This window comes from Oncorhynchus clarkii, unplaced genomic scaffold (genome assembly GCF_045791955.1).
Source record: "Oncorhynchus clarkii lewisi isolate Uvic-CL-2024 unplaced genomic scaffold, UVic_Ocla_1.0 unplaced_contig_10352_pilon_pilon, whole genome shotgun sequence".
Taxonomy (NCBI): Eukaryota; Metazoa; Chordata; class Actinopteri; order Salmoniformes; family Salmonidae; genus Oncorhynchus; species Oncorhynchus clarkii.
Window position 1 is genome coordinate 1 of NW_027260237.1, and position 14,053 is coordinate 14,053.

General features: G+C 42.7%; 13 non-coding genes across 13 annotated transcripts; all 13 read left to right on the top strand.

The window, feature by feature from the left end:
• Positions 1 to 909: 909 nt before the first annotated feature.
• trnai-aau (transfer RNA isoleucine (anticodon AAU)) lies at positions 910 to 983 on the top strand. Its single transcript has one exon. It is a non-coding gene; the product is annotated as a tRNA-Ile (tRNA).
• An 82-nt stretch (positions 984 to 1,065) lies between these two features.
• Positions 1,066 to 1,138, top strand: trnaf-gaa (transfer RNA phenylalanine (anticodon GAA)). The gene has a single exon. It is a non-coding gene; the product is annotated as a tRNA-Phe (tRNA).
• A 942-nt stretch (positions 1,139 to 2,080) lies between these two features.
• On the top strand, positions 2,081 to 2,154 carry trnai-aau (transfer RNA isoleucine (anticodon AAU)). Its single transcript has one exon. It is a non-coding gene; the product is annotated as a tRNA-Ile (tRNA).
• Positions 2,155 to 2,236: 82 nt separating this feature from the next.
• On the top strand, positions 2,237 to 2,309 carry trnaf-gaa (transfer RNA phenylalanine (anticodon GAA)). The gene has a single exon. It is a non-coding gene; the product is annotated as a tRNA-Phe (tRNA).
• Positions 2,310 to 3,188: 879 nt separating this feature from the next.
• On the top strand, positions 3,189 to 3,262 carry trnai-aau (transfer RNA isoleucine (anticodon AAU)). The gene has a single exon. It is a non-coding gene; the product is annotated as a tRNA-Ile (tRNA).
• Positions 3,263 to 3,342: 80 nt separating this feature from the next.
• On the top strand, positions 3,343 to 3,415 carry trnaf-gaa (transfer RNA phenylalanine (anticodon GAA)). Its single transcript has one exon. It is a non-coding gene; the product is annotated as a tRNA-Phe (tRNA).
• Positions 3,416 to 4,294: 879 nt separating this feature from the next.
• trnai-aau (transfer RNA isoleucine (anticodon AAU)) lies at positions 4,295 to 4,368 on the top strand. The gene has a single exon. It is a non-coding gene; the product is annotated as a tRNA-Ile (tRNA).
• An 82-nt stretch (positions 4,369 to 4,450) lies between these two features.
• On the top strand, positions 4,451 to 4,523 carry trnaf-gaa (transfer RNA phenylalanine (anticodon GAA)). Its single transcript has one exon. It is a non-coding gene; the product is annotated as a tRNA-Phe (tRNA).
• Positions 4,524 to 5,402: 879 nt separating this feature from the next.
• trnai-aau (transfer RNA isoleucine (anticodon AAU)) lies at positions 5,403 to 5,476 on the top strand. Its single transcript has one exon. It is a non-coding gene; the product is annotated as a tRNA-Ile (tRNA).
• Positions 5,477 to 5,558: 82 nt separating this feature from the next.
• On the top strand, positions 5,559 to 5,631 carry trnaf-gaa (transfer RNA phenylalanine (anticodon GAA)). Its single transcript has one exon. It is a non-coding gene; the product is annotated as a tRNA-Phe (tRNA).
• Positions 5,632 to 6,510: 879 nt separating this feature from the next.
• On the top strand, positions 6,511 to 6,584 carry trnai-aau (transfer RNA isoleucine (anticodon AAU)). The gene has a single exon. It is a non-coding gene; the product is annotated as a tRNA-Ile (tRNA).
• A 76-nt stretch (positions 6,585 to 6,660) lies between these two features.
• trnaf-gaa (transfer RNA phenylalanine (anticodon GAA)) lies at positions 6,661 to 6,733 on the top strand. Its single transcript has one exon. It is a non-coding gene; the product is annotated as a tRNA-Phe (tRNA).
• A 7,197-nt stretch (positions 6,734 to 13,930) lies between these two features.
• trnai-aau (transfer RNA isoleucine (anticodon AAU)) lies at positions 13,931 to 14,004 on the top strand. Its single transcript has one exon. It is a non-coding gene; the product is annotated as a tRNA-Ile (tRNA).
• The last annotated feature ends 49 nt before the right edge of the window (positions 14,005 to 14,053 follow it).

Consider the following 14,053-nt stretch of genomic DNA (forward strand, 5'->3'; position numbering starts at 1 on the left):
AGGTCCCTGGTTCGATCCCGGGTTTCGGCATTTGTATTAGTTCTTTCTTCATGCTCTGGCTTCAAGGAAACTATCCACAGCTTTGTTTGTGGGCCTCAATGGTGTGTACTACGCTGCTCCTCTGAAAGTAAGTAATTTCTTGCTTTTTCATCTGACATTTTGACATCAGTGTTACAGGAAAGTTGCTTGTCATTGTTACATGACAGTAGGTTGTCGTAAGACAAGGCTGCATGAAGTGTGAACTGGAGCTTTCTTGGATCCACAAAAAAAATTGTTTTTGGGGAATGCGGGCATCGATCCCACTACCTACAGCATGCTAAGCAAACACAATACCAATTGATCAAATTCCCCAGCTGTTTGGAATTGCCACAAGGAGCAACCAAGAGTGTCCAGTCTTGTCAGGCTATGCTGTTGGTGGACTTGTTAGTTTGTGCTCCAGCACTTGCAGAGGCTCGGTGCATCTCAACAACTGTGCTCTGTAGCCAGCGGCCGGTTAGCTCAGTTGGTTAGAGTGTGTGATACGCTGCTCTCTGAAAGTAAGTAATGTCTTTCTTTTTCATCTGACATTGTGACATCAGGGTTACATGAGAGTTTCTTGTCATTGTTACATGACAGTTTCTTGTCATTGTTTACATGACAGTAGGTTGTCGTAAGACAAGGCTGCATGAAGTGTGAACTGGAGTTTTCTTGGATCCATGAAAGAATTTGCTTTTGGAGAATGCAGGCATCGATCCCACTACCTCACGCATGCAAAGCATTTGAGCTAATTCCCCAGCCGTTTGGAATTTCCGCAAGAAGCAACCTAGAGGGTCCAGTCTTGTCAGGCTATGCTGTTGGTGGACTTGTTTGTTTACGTGCCAGCACTTGCAGAGGCTCGGTGCATTTCAACAATTGAGCAAAATAGCAAATGGCCGGTTAGCTCAGTTGGTTAGAGTGTGGTGCTAATAACGCCAAGGTCATGGGTTCGATCCCCGTACTGGCTATGATGTACATTTTGAGTGTCAAAATTGTGAGTCACATGCATGTGAATTGTCAAGGGTGCCACAGAAATAAAATTAGTGAATTGCCGAAATAGCTCAGTTGGGAGAGCGTTAGACTGAAGATCTAAAGGTCCCTGGTTCGATCCCGGGTTTCGGCATTTGTATTTGTTCTTTCTTCATGCTCTGGCTTCAAGGAAACTATCCACAGCTTTGTTTGTGGGCCTCAATGGTGTGTGCTACGCTGCTCCTCTGAAAGTAAGTAATTTCTTGCTTTTTCATCTGACATTTTGACATCAGTGTTACAGGAAAGTTGCTTGTCATTGTTACATGACAGTCGGTTGTCGTAAGACATAAGACAAGGCTGCATGAAGTGTTGAAAGTTGCTTGGTTACATGACAGTAGGTTGTCGTAAGACGAGGCTGCATGAAGTGTGAACTGGAGCTTTCTTGGATCACAAAAAAAATGTTTTTGGGGAATGCGGGCATCGATCCCACTACCTATAGCATGCTAAGCAAACACAATACCAATTGATCAAATTCCCCAGCTGTTTGGAATTGCCACAAGGAGCAACCAAGAGTGTCCAGTCTTGTCAGGCTATGCTGTTGGTGGACTTGTTAGTTTGTGCTCCAGCACTTGCAGAGGCTCGGTGCATCTCAACAACTGTGCTCTGTAGCCAGCGGCCGGTTAGCTCAGTTGGTTAGAGTGTGTGATACGCTGCTCTCTGAAAGTAAGTAATGTCTTTCTTTTTCATCTGACATTGTGACATCAGTGTTACATGAGAGTTTCTTGGCATTGTTACATGACAGTTTCTTGTCATTGTTTACATGACAGTAGGTTGTCGTAAGACAAGGCTGCATGAAGTGTGAACTGGAGTTTTCTTGGATCCATGAAAGAATTTGCTTTTGGAGAATGCAGGCATCGATCCCACTACCTCACGCATGCAAAGCATTTGAGCTAATTCCCCAGCCGTTTGGAATTTCCGCAAGAAGCAACCTAGAGGGTCCAGTCTTGTCAGGCTATGCTGTTGGTGGACTTGTTTGTTTACGTGCCAGCACTTGCAGAGGCTCGGTGCATTTCAACAATTGAGCAAAATAGCAAATGGCCGGTTAGCTCAGTTGGTTAGAGTGTGGTGCTAATAACGCCAAGGTCATGGGTTCGATCCCCGTACTGGTTATGATGTACATTTTGAGTGTCAAAATTGTGAGTCACATGCATGTGAATTGTCAAGGGTGCCACAGAAATAAAATTAGTGAATTGCCGAAATAGCTCAGTTGGGAGAGCGTTAGACTGAAGATCTAAAGGTCCCTGGTTCGATCCCGGGTTTCGGCATTTGTATTTGTTCTTTCTTCATGCTCTGGCTTCAAGGAAACTATCCACAGCTTTGTTTGTGGGCCTCAATGGTGTGTGCTACGCTGCTCCTCTGAAAGTAAGTAATTTCTTGCTTTTTCATCTGACATTTTGACATCAGTGTTACAGGAAAGTTGCTTGTCATTGTTACATGACAGTAGGTTGTCGTAAGACAAGGCTGCATGAAGTGTGAACTGGAGCTTTCTTGGATCCACAAAAAAAAATGTTTTTGGGGAATGCGGGCATCGATCCCACTACCTACAGCATGCTAAGCAAACACAATACCAATTGATCAAATTCCCCAGCTGTTTGGAATTGCCACAAGGAGCAACCAAGAGTGTCCAGTCTTGTCAGGCTATGCTGTTGGTGGACTTGTTAGTTTGTGCTCCAGCACTTGCAGAGGCTCGGTGCATCTCAACAACTGTGCTCTGTAGCCAGCGGCCGGTTAGCTCAGTTGGTTAGAGTGTGTGATACGCTGCTCTCTGAAAGTAAGTAATGTCTTTCTTTTTCATCTGACATTGTGACATCAGTGTTACATGAGAGTTTCTTGTCATTGTTACATGACAGTTTCTTGTCATTGTTTACATGACAGTAGGTTGTCGTAAGACAAGGCTGCATGAAGTGTGAACTGGAGTTTTCTTGGATCCATGAAAGAATTTGCTTTTGGAGAATGCAGGCATCGATCCCACTACCTCACGCATGCAAAGCATTTGAGCTAATTCCCCAGCCGTTTGGAATTTCCGCAAGAAGCAACCTAGAGGGTCCAGTCTTGTCAGGCTATGCTGTTGGTGGACTTGTTTGTTTACGTGCCAGCACTTGCAGAGGCTCGGTGCATTTCAACAATTGAGCAAAATAGCAAATGGCCGGTTAGCTCAGTTGGTTAGAGTGTGGTGCTAATAACGCCAAGGTCATGGGTTCGATCCCCGTACTGGCTATGATATACATTTTGAGTGTCAAAATTGTGAGTCACATGCATGTGAATTGTCAAGGGTGCCACAGAAAAAATTAGTGAATTGCCGAAATAGCTCAGTTGGGAGAGCGTTAGACTGAAGATCTAAAGGTCCCTGGTTCGATCCCGGGTTTCGGCATTTGTATTTGTTCTTTCTTCATGCTCTGGCTTCAAGGAAACTATCCACAGCTTTGTTTGTGGGCCTCAATGGTGTGTGCTACGCTGCTCCTCTGAAAGTAAGTAATTTCTTGCTTTTTCATCTGACATTTTGACATCAGTGTTACAGGAAAGTTGCTTGTCATTGTTACATGACAGTAGGTTGTCGTAAGACAAGGCTGCATGAAGTGTGAACTGGAGCTTTCTTGGATCCACAAAAAAAAATGTTTTTGGGGAATGCGGGCATCGATCCCACTACCTATAGCATGCTAAGCAAACACAATACCAATTGATCAAATTCCCCAGCTGTTTGGAATTGCCACAAGGAGCAACCAAGAGTGTCCAGTCTTGTCAGGCTATGCTGTTGGTGGACTTGTTAGTTTGTGCTCCAGCACTTGCAGAGGCTCGGTGCATCTCAACAACTGTGCTCTGTAGCCAGCGGCCGGTTAGCTCAGTTGGTTAGAGTGTGTGATACGCTGCTCTCTGAAAGTAAGTAATGTCTTTCTTTTTCATCTGACATTGTGACATCAGGGTTACATGAGAGTTTCTTGTCATTGTTACATGACAGTTTCTTGTCATTGTTTACATGACAGTAGGTTGTCGTAAGACAAGGCTGCATGAAGTGTGAACTGGAGTTTTCTTGGATCCATGAAAGAATTTGCTTTTGGAGAATGCAGGCATCGATCCCACTACCTCACGCATGCAAAGCATTTGAGCTAATTCCCCAGCCGTTTGGAATTTCCGCAAGAAGCAACCTAGAGGGTCCAGTCTTGTCAGGCTATGCTGTTGGTGGACTTGTTTGTTTACGTGCCAGCACTTGCAGAGGCTCGGTGCATTTCAACAATTGAGCAAAATAGCAAATGGCCGGTTAGCTCAGTTGGTTAGAGTGTGGTGCTAATAACGCCAAGGTCATGGGTTCGATCCCCGTACTGGCTATGATGTACATTTTGAGTGTCAAAATTGTGAGTCACATGCATGTGAATTGTCAAGGGTGCCACAGAAATAAAATTAGTGAATTGCCGAAATAGCTCAGTTGGGAGAGCGTTAGACTGAAGATCTAAAGGTCCCTGGTTCGATCCCGGGTTTCGGCATTTGTATTTGTTCTTTCTTCATGCTCTGGCTTCAAGGAAACTATCCACAGCTTTGTTTGTGGGCCTCAATGGTGTGTGCTACGCTGCTCCTCTGAAAGTAAGTAATTTCTTGCTTTTTCATCTGACATTTTGACATCAGTGTTACAGGAAAGTTGCTTGTCATTGTTACATGACAGTAGGTTGTCGTAAGACAAGGCTGCATGAAGTGTGAACTGGAGCTTTCTTGGATCCACAAAAAAAAATGTTTTTGGGGAATGCGGGCATCGATCCCACTACCTATAGCATGCTAAGCAAACACAATACCAATTGATCAAATTCCCCAGCTGTTTGGAATTGCCACAAGGAGCAACCAAGAGTGTCCAGTCTTGTCAGGCTATGCTGTTGGTGGACTTGTTAGTTTGTGCTCCAGCACTTGCAGAGGCTCGGTGCATCTCAACAACTGTGCTCTGTAGCCAGCGGCCGGTTAGCTCAGTTGGTTAGAGTGTGTGATACGCTGCTCTCTGAAAGTAAGTAATGTCTTTCTTTTTCATCTGACATTGTGACATCAGTGTTACATGAGAGTTTCTTGTCATTGTTACATGACAGTTTCTTGTCATTGTTTACATGACAGTAGGTTGTCGTAAGACAAGGCTGCATGAAGTGTGAACTGGAGTTTTCTTGGATCCATGAAAGAATTTGCTTTTGGAGAATGCAGGCATCGATCCCACTACCTCACGCATGCAAAGCATTTGAGCTAATTCCCCAGCCGTTTGGAATTTCCGCAAGAAGCAACCTAGAGGGTCCAGTCTTGTCAGGCTATGCTGTTGGTGGACTTGTTTGTTTACGTGCCAGCACTTGCAGAGGCTCGGTGCATTTCAACAATTGAGCAAAATAGCAAATGGCCGGTTAGCTCAGTTGGTTAGAGTGTGGTGCTAATAACGCCAAGGTCATGGGTTCGATCCCCGTACTGGCTATGATGTACATTTTGAGTGTCAAAATTGTGAGTCACATGCATGTGAATTGTCAAGGGTGCCACAGAAATAAAATTAGTGAATTGCCGAAATAGCTCAGTTGGGAGAGCGTTAGACTGAAGATCTAAAGGTCCCTGGTTCGATCCCGGGTTTCGGCATTTGTATTTGTTCTTTCTTCATGCTCTGGCTTCAAGGAAACTATCCACAGCTTTGTTTGTGGGCCTCAATGGTGTGTGCTACGCTGCTCCTCTGAAAGTAAGTAATTTCTTGCTTTTTCATCTGACATTTTGACATCAGTGTTACAGGAAAGTTGCTTGTCATTGTTACATGACAGTAGGTTGTCGTAAGACAAGGCTGCATGAAGTGTGAACTGGAGCTTTCTTGGATCCACAAAAAAAAATGTTTTTGGGGAATGCGGGCATCGATCCCACTACCTATAGCATGCTAAGCAAACACAATACCAATTGATCAAATTCCCCAGCTGTTTGGAATTGCCACAAGGAGCAACCAAGAGTGTCCAGTCTTGTCAGGCTATGCTGTTGGTGGACTTGTTAGTTTGTGCTCCAGCACTTGCAGAGGCTCGGTGCATCTCAACAACTGTGCTCTGTAGCCAGCGGCCGGTTAGCTCAGTTGGTTAGAGTGTGTGATACGCTGCTCTCTGAAAGTAAGTAATGTCTTTCTTTTTCATCTGACATTGTGACATCAGTGTTACATGAGAGTTTCTTGTCATTGTTACATGACAGTTTCTTGTCATTGTTTACATGACAGTAGGTTGTCGTAAGACAAGGCTGCATGAAGTGTGAACTGGAGTTTTCTTGGATCCATGAAAGAATTTGCTTTTGGAGAATGCAGGCATCGATCCCACTACCTCACGCATGCAAAGCATTTGAGCTAATTCCCCAGCCGTTTGGAATTTCCGCAAGAAGCAACCTAGAGGGTCCAGTCTTGTCAGGCTATGCTGTTGGTGGACTTGTTTGTTTACGTGCCAGCACTTGCAGAGGCTCGGTGCATTTCAACAATTGAGCAAAATAGCAAATGGCCGGTTAGCTCAGTTGGTTAGAGTGTGGTGCTAATAACGCCAAGGTCATGGGTTCGATCCCCGTACTGGCTATGATATACATTTTGAGTGTCAAAATTGTGAGTCACATGCATGTGAATTGTCAAGGGTGAAAAAAAATTAGTGAATTGCCGAAATAGCTCAGTTGGGAGAGCGTTAGACTGAAGATCTAAAGGTCCCTGGTTCGATCCCGGGTTTCGGCATTTGTATTTGTTCTTTCTTGATGCTCTGGCTTCAAGGAAACTATCCACAGCTTTGTTTGTGGGCCTCAATGGTGTGTACTACGCTGCTCCTCTGAAAGTAAGTAATTTCTTGCTTTTTCATCTGACATTTTGACATCAGTGTTACAGGAAAGTTGCTTGTCATTGTTACATGACAGTAGGTTGTCGTAAGACAAGGCTGCATGAAGTGTGAACTGGAGCTTTCTTGGATCCACAAAAAAAAATGTTTTTGGGGAATGCGGGCATCGATCCCACTACCTATAGCATGCTAAGCAAACACAATACCAATTGATCAAATTCCCCAGCTGTTTGGAATTGCCACAAGGAGCAACCAAGAGTGTCCAGTCTTGTCAGGCTATGCTGTTGGTGGACTTGTTAGTTTGTGCTCCAGCACTTGCAGAGGCTCGGTGCATCTCAACAACTGTGCTCTGTAGCCAGCGGCCGGTTAGCTCAGTTGGTTAGAGTGTGTGATACGCTGCTCTCTGAAAGTAAGTAATGTCTTTCTTTTTCATCTGACATTGTGACATCAGGGTTACATGAGAGTTTCTTGTCATTGTTACATGACAGTTTCTTGTCATTGTTTACATGACAGTAGGTTGTCGTAAGACAAGGCTGCATGAAGTGTGAACTGGAGTTTTCTTGGATCCATGTAAGGGAATACCCCCCTGAATTGGACAAAAATGAATGGCAAGATATTGGCATTGGACAAACCATTTACACGATGTCCAATACCACCCAAAGCGGCGTTGATTCGTGCAAAGTATATGGCAAATGCCATATGGCAATTGCCAATTGTAACACCTCAAAAATCCAACAGGGGGCGAGTGCGCTCCACCGGGGTTTTTCATGTTGGAAATGCAACCCAAGTCAACATCCAAAAGCAAAATTTTGAAAAAATGATTTTTTTTCCCAAAACTTATCACCCCTTAAAAAAGTGCTTTCTGGGCCGTTTTTCGAAATTCTTTCGCTTTTTTTGTCAATTACACATGTGTAAGAACTGTATGAATATACTTTTGTCCAATTTTGATATCACATTTTTTTTTTTTTAATTACATAAGGCATATGTTTTGTCCATTTGCAATATGATTTCATAGGAAGTCAAAAGTCAAAAGTCAAAAATGTCAAAATTTGGTAAAAAACTTCACACATCCTTAAAAAAGTGCTTTCTGGTCCGTTTTTCAAAATTCTTTCGAATTTTGTGTCAATTACACACGTATAAGAACTGTATCAACATACTTTATTCGTATTTTATTATCATAATTTTTTTTTTTTTTTACTTGTGCATAAGGCATATGTTTTGTCCATTTGCAATATGATTTAATAGGATGTCAAAAGTCGAAAATGTGATTTTTTTTTTAAACTTTAAAAACTAAAAAAAGTGCTTTCTGGACCGTTTTTCGAAATTGTTTCGATTTTAAGACAATTAATCATGTGTAAGAAGTGTATGAATATACTTTTGTAAAATGTTTTATCATAATTTTATTTTTTTTACTTGTGCATAAGGAATATGATTTGTCCATTTGCAATATGATTTCACAGGAAGTCAAAAGTCAAAGTCAAAAGTCAATTTTTTTGGGGGCCAAAATTGACTGAACTGATGAACTCGGGACGGCCGGGCAGTGATAGTTGTTCATTTCCATCACTCGTTGTGTTGATTTCATCATGTCCATTTGGTGATGTTTTTTCACTATAGAATCATATTGCAAATGCGCGTGCAACTGGTAACCGGAAAAAAAAATGATGATTTCATTATGTCCATTTGTTTATGTTTCCTTACTTTTTCAAAGTCACTGTGCATTTGCAATATGTTTTAATGGGCAGGTACCATCACGAATTTGTCATGCTCAAAATTCAAACTATACTTTGCTCAAACTATACCTTTGTCAACTTGTATTATCATAATTTTTTTTTGTTTTACTTGTGCATAAGGCATATGTTTTGTCCATTTGCAATATGATATCATAGGAAGTCAAAAGTCAAAGTCAAAAGTAACGATTTTCCTCCGTGCAACTGGTGATCTGAAATGTGCAACTGGTGATCTGAAATGTGCAACTGGTAACCCAAAAAAAAAAATTTGATTCTATGTTTCCTTACTTTTTCAAAGTCACTGTGCATTTGCAATATGTTTTAATGGGCAGGTACCATCACGAATTTGTCATGCTATAAAAATCCTGCAGGAATGTGAAATTGACTGGCCGGATGAACTCGGGATGGCTTTGCAGTGATTCTGGGTCATCTCAATCGCTCGTTTGGGTTGATTTCAGAATGTCGCTTTTGGTGATGTTTTTTCACTATAGAATCATATTGCAAATGCACGTGCAACTGGTCACCCAAAAATAAAAAAAAATTGTTTATGTTTCCTTACTTTTTCAAAGTCACTGTGCATTTGCAATATGTTTTAATGGGCAGGTACCAGAATCATATTGCAAATGCACGTGCAACTGGTCACCCAAAAATAAAAAAAAATTGTTTATGTTTCCTTACTTTTTCAAAGTCACTGTGCATTTGCAATATGTTTTAATGGGCAGGTATCATCACGAATTGGTCATGCTATAAAAATCCTGCAGGAATGTGAAATTGACTGGACCGATGAACTCGGGATGGCTTTGCAGTGATTCTGGTTCATCTCAATCGCTCGTTAGGGTAGATTTCAGAATGTCGCATTTGGTGATGTTTTTTCACTATAGAATCATATTGCAAATGCACGTGCAACTGGTCACCCAAAAATAAAAAAAAATTGTTTATGTTTCCTTACTTTTTCAAAGTCACTGTGCATTTGCAATATGTTTCAATGGGCAGGTACCATCACCAATTGGTCATGCTATAAAAATCCTGCAGGAATGTGAAATTGACTGGCCCGATGAACTCGGGATGGCTTTGCAGTGATTCTGGTTCATCTCAATCGCTCGTTAGGGTTGATTTCAGAATGTCGCTTTTGGTGATGGTACCTCACTGTTTAAACATATTGCAAATGTACAAGAGTCAAGTGGACAAGAGTCCATCAGTCAATTAGATATCATTCTGACACCAAACTGATACAAACTGACACCAAACCCACTTTTTCCAACTCGTTTAGTAGCCAACTATTACATACTTCAGAGCTGGCCCAAAATTCACAACGCCTTCGGTTCAAACCATAAAAAAACCATAAAACACGTAGTTACGTTCTAGCTGCGGGTCCATTTCTTATGTTATGTGTTAGCCTAGCTGAGGCGACCCCGAATCCCAAGTTTCGGCTCGATAGGTCATTTGGTGTCCGAGAAAAACCCTAATTGGTGCTGAAAATCCACTTTTTTCCATGCCTTGCTACAGGGTCCTTGAACGAGCTATCGGACAGAAACGTTGGGGTCCGTCTCTATGGGCCGAGCCAGTTTCAATGCACCTAGCCTTGCATCTCTGAGACTTTTCTAAACGTCGTCATTTTCGTAATGGTCAAAATGAATTGAAGGTATTGCAAATGTACGAGGCTGTTTCTCGGTCCGAGAACCGTCTAGAGCCACGTAACTCACCACGTACCATCGACCGGAGGTCTAGAACAGGTTTCTAAAGTTTCGGAACTCTAGGTCTGACGGTTCTTTTTTAGCTCCAACAAAGCTAACTATTGCAGCCACTGTCTGTCTCTACGCACCCCAATACGTCCCTCCATCCAAGTTGTGTTTTAGTGTGATTTTTTTTTCCTTTGATTTTTTTGGGGAAAAATGACTGATTTACAGTTCATGGGGGTTGCCTAATCACATATATGAAGTTTTGGACAGATCTGACTTTTTTAACCCTTCGAAACAGCCCCTGAGACACCAATTATGGCACTTCCGGTTGGCACAGGAAGCTATAAATCAACACATATCCTCATTGGGGTATGCTGTTACAGAATCCTGAGTTTTAAGTCCTTACGTTAAGAATTGACTGATTTACACAGGGTTGAATGCACTATGTCTATCAAACTGCAGACAGGGTATGGGTAAACACTTTTAGGGTGATTTTAACCACTTCCGGTTGGTCCAGGAAGCTTAGAATCAACACAGGTAGACCTCATAGTGGCCTGATGGACTGGTACCGAAGACAGGTTCATACGGCATTCATAACCCATATAGACTTCAGGTTGAAATTAGGGGTGCAGGCAATGTATTCCTATGGGGAGAGATGACACTGTAATCTGTGAGATCAAAAAACACTGTTTTACTGTTAAGGGTTAATGCCACACGGTCAAGGTTAGGCTTGCACGGATCGAGAGGACCTTTAGGAACATTCCTGTGGTGGAATTTGTCTTCTCACCCTAACGGTTCTCTCACTCTCACCCAAAATCAAATGACATTGTGGGGCAGGCTACATTTTGGGCCTACTTTCTAATGGTCGCTGCGCCTAGACCGAGCGAGCTACGGTCAAGAGGGATATCTCGTTGAACTCGGCACGGCCTAGGGATTATGGTAATGCCATTTCCTGCTCTCTGTGTCTTTAAGCACCGCACTTTATCACTCCATCCTTCCTGTGTGTGTGTGAGGGAGGTTTTCTTTGACATCTGTTGGGAGAAATGACTGATTTACAGTTCAGAAGGGTTGCCTAGTCACACATATGACATTTTGGAGAGATCAGACTTTTTTAACCCCTCGAAATAGCCCCTGAGACACCAATTATGGCACTTCCGGTTGGCACAGGAAGCTATAAGTTAACACATATCTTGGTTGACATAGCCACTTACAGAATCCTGAGTTTTAAGTCCTTACGTTAAGAACTGACTGATTTACACAGGGTTGAATGCACTATGTCTGTCAAACTGCAGGCAGGGTATGGGTAAACATTTTTAGGGGCATTTTAACCACTTCCGGTTGGTCCAGGAAGCTCAGAATCAACACAGGTAGACCTCATAGTGGCTTGATGGACTGGTACCGAAGACAGGTTCATACGGCATTCATAACCCATATAGACTTCAGGTTGAAATTAGGGGTGCAGGCAATGTATTCCTATGGGGGAGATGACACTGTAATCTGTGAGATCAAAAAACACTGTTTTACTGTTAAGGGTTAATGCCACACGGTCAAGGTTAGGCTTGCACGGATCGGGAGGACCTTAGGAACATTCATGTGGTGGAATTTTTCTTCTCACCTAAACGGTTCTCTCACTGTCACTCAAAAGCAAATGACATTGTGGGGCAGGCTTCATTTTGGGCCTACTTTTCTAATGGTCGTTGCGCTTAGACCGAGCGAGCTACGGTCAAGCGGGATAGCTCGTTGAACTCAGCACAGTCTGGAGACTATGGTGATGCCATTTTTTGTGTTGATTTCAGAATGCCATTTTGGTGATGGTCCCTCTCCGTTTAAACATATTGCAAATGCACAAAAGTCAACTAGCAAGTCAGTGTCCATCAGTCAATTAGATGTCATTATGACACCAAACCCACTTTTTACTACTCATTTAGAAGCCAACTATCACATATGTCAGAGCAGTCCCATAATTCACAGCGCCTTTAGTTTAAAACATAATAAAAAGGTAAAACACATAGTTACGTTCTAGCTGCGGGTCCAGTTCGGACATTATGTGAAGTCCTATGTGAGGCGACCCCGAATCCCGAGTTTCGGCTCGATAGGTCATTTGGTGTCCGAGAAAAACCCTAACTGGTGCTGAAAATCCACTTTTTTCCATGCCTTGCTACAGGGTCCTTGAACGAGCTATCGGACATAAACGTTGGGGTCCGTCTCTATGGGCCGAGCCGGTTTCAATGCACCTAGCCTTGCGTCTCTGAGACTTTTCTAAACGTCGTCATTTTTGTGATGGTCAAAATGAATTGAAGGTATTGCAAATGTACGAGGCTGTTTCTCGGTCCGAGAACCGTCTAGAGCCACGTAACTCACCACGTACCATCGACCGGAGGTCTAGAACAGGTTTCTAAAGTTTCAGAACTCTAGGTCTGACGGTTCTTTTTTAGCTCCAACAAAGCTAACTATTGCAGCCACTGTCTGTCTCTACGCACCCCAATACGTCCCTCCATCCAAGTTGTGTTTTAGTGTGATTTTTTTTTCCTTTGATTTTTTTGGGGAAAAATGACTGATTTACAGTTCATGGGGGTTGCTTAATCACATATATGAAGTTTTGGACAGATCAGACTTTTTTAACCCTTCGAAACAGCCCCTGAGACACCAATTATGGCACTTCCGGTTGGCACAGGAAGCTATAAGTCACCACATATCCTCATTGGGGTATGCTTTTACATAATCCTGAGTTTTTTAAGTCTTACGTTAAGAACTGAGTTATTTACGGAGGGTTTAGTATGTGTGTGTTATTTCAGAAAATCATAGAAAATCACAGAAATCTCGCAGAGCTCCGCAGCACACTTTAAAAAGATTCGTATGAACACCCTGCAACTGGATCTGTAACCGTTGGAAAAAAAAAACGCCTATTTGTGACCATCAACAAGTTGTCATTGTTCCGTTTCTCTTAAATGACGATAGATAAATGGCTGGTTCTTTTTTTATTGACACCGGAGGCTCCTTGACTTTGACCTGAAGTGGAAAAATAATTTCTCTACTTCCATTTTGGACCTTTAATCCCAGAAAAACGGCCATAACTCAAAAACCGTTGAGGCCTAGACGCCATCTTGTTCGGGGCCAACTGCCCATTATGCCAAACCTACGCTCACCAAGTTTCGGCTTCTAAATATTTTCCGTTTTCGAGATAAGGCCCCGTCGTGATTCGTGATGTTTTGCCAAATTGCCATATGATTCCGTATGCACTCTTGTGGGAATTTCCGGGATAGCGGAAAAATGGTCCAAAACTTGTTTATTTTATAAAACGGAAACCGAATGTCCGACAAAGTTCATTTGATGACTTCCCGGTAGGTCTGGCCCTACCGCACGGGCCGACGCCGACCGCAAATTTTACAAATGTTTTCGGACATCTAGTAAGGGACCGTACATTTGCAATATGGACTTTTTCACTGATCATACACGAAATGCCGAAATGTTCCCTTATGTATGAAAGAATTTGCTTTTGGAGAATGCAGGCATCGATCCCACTACCTATAGCATGCAAAGCATTTGAGCTAATTCCCCAGCCGTTTGGAATTTCCGCAAGAAGCAACCTAGAGGGTCCAGTCTTGTCAGGCTATGCTGTTGGTGGACTTGTTTGTTTACGTGCCAGCTCTTGCAGAGGCTCGGTGCATTTCAACAATTGAGCAAAATAGCAAATGGCCGGTTAGCTCAGTTGGTTAGAGTGTGGTGCTAATAACGCCAAGGTCATGGGTTCGATCCCCGTACTGGTTATGATGTACACTTTGAGTGTCAAAATTGTGAGTCACATGCATGTGAATTG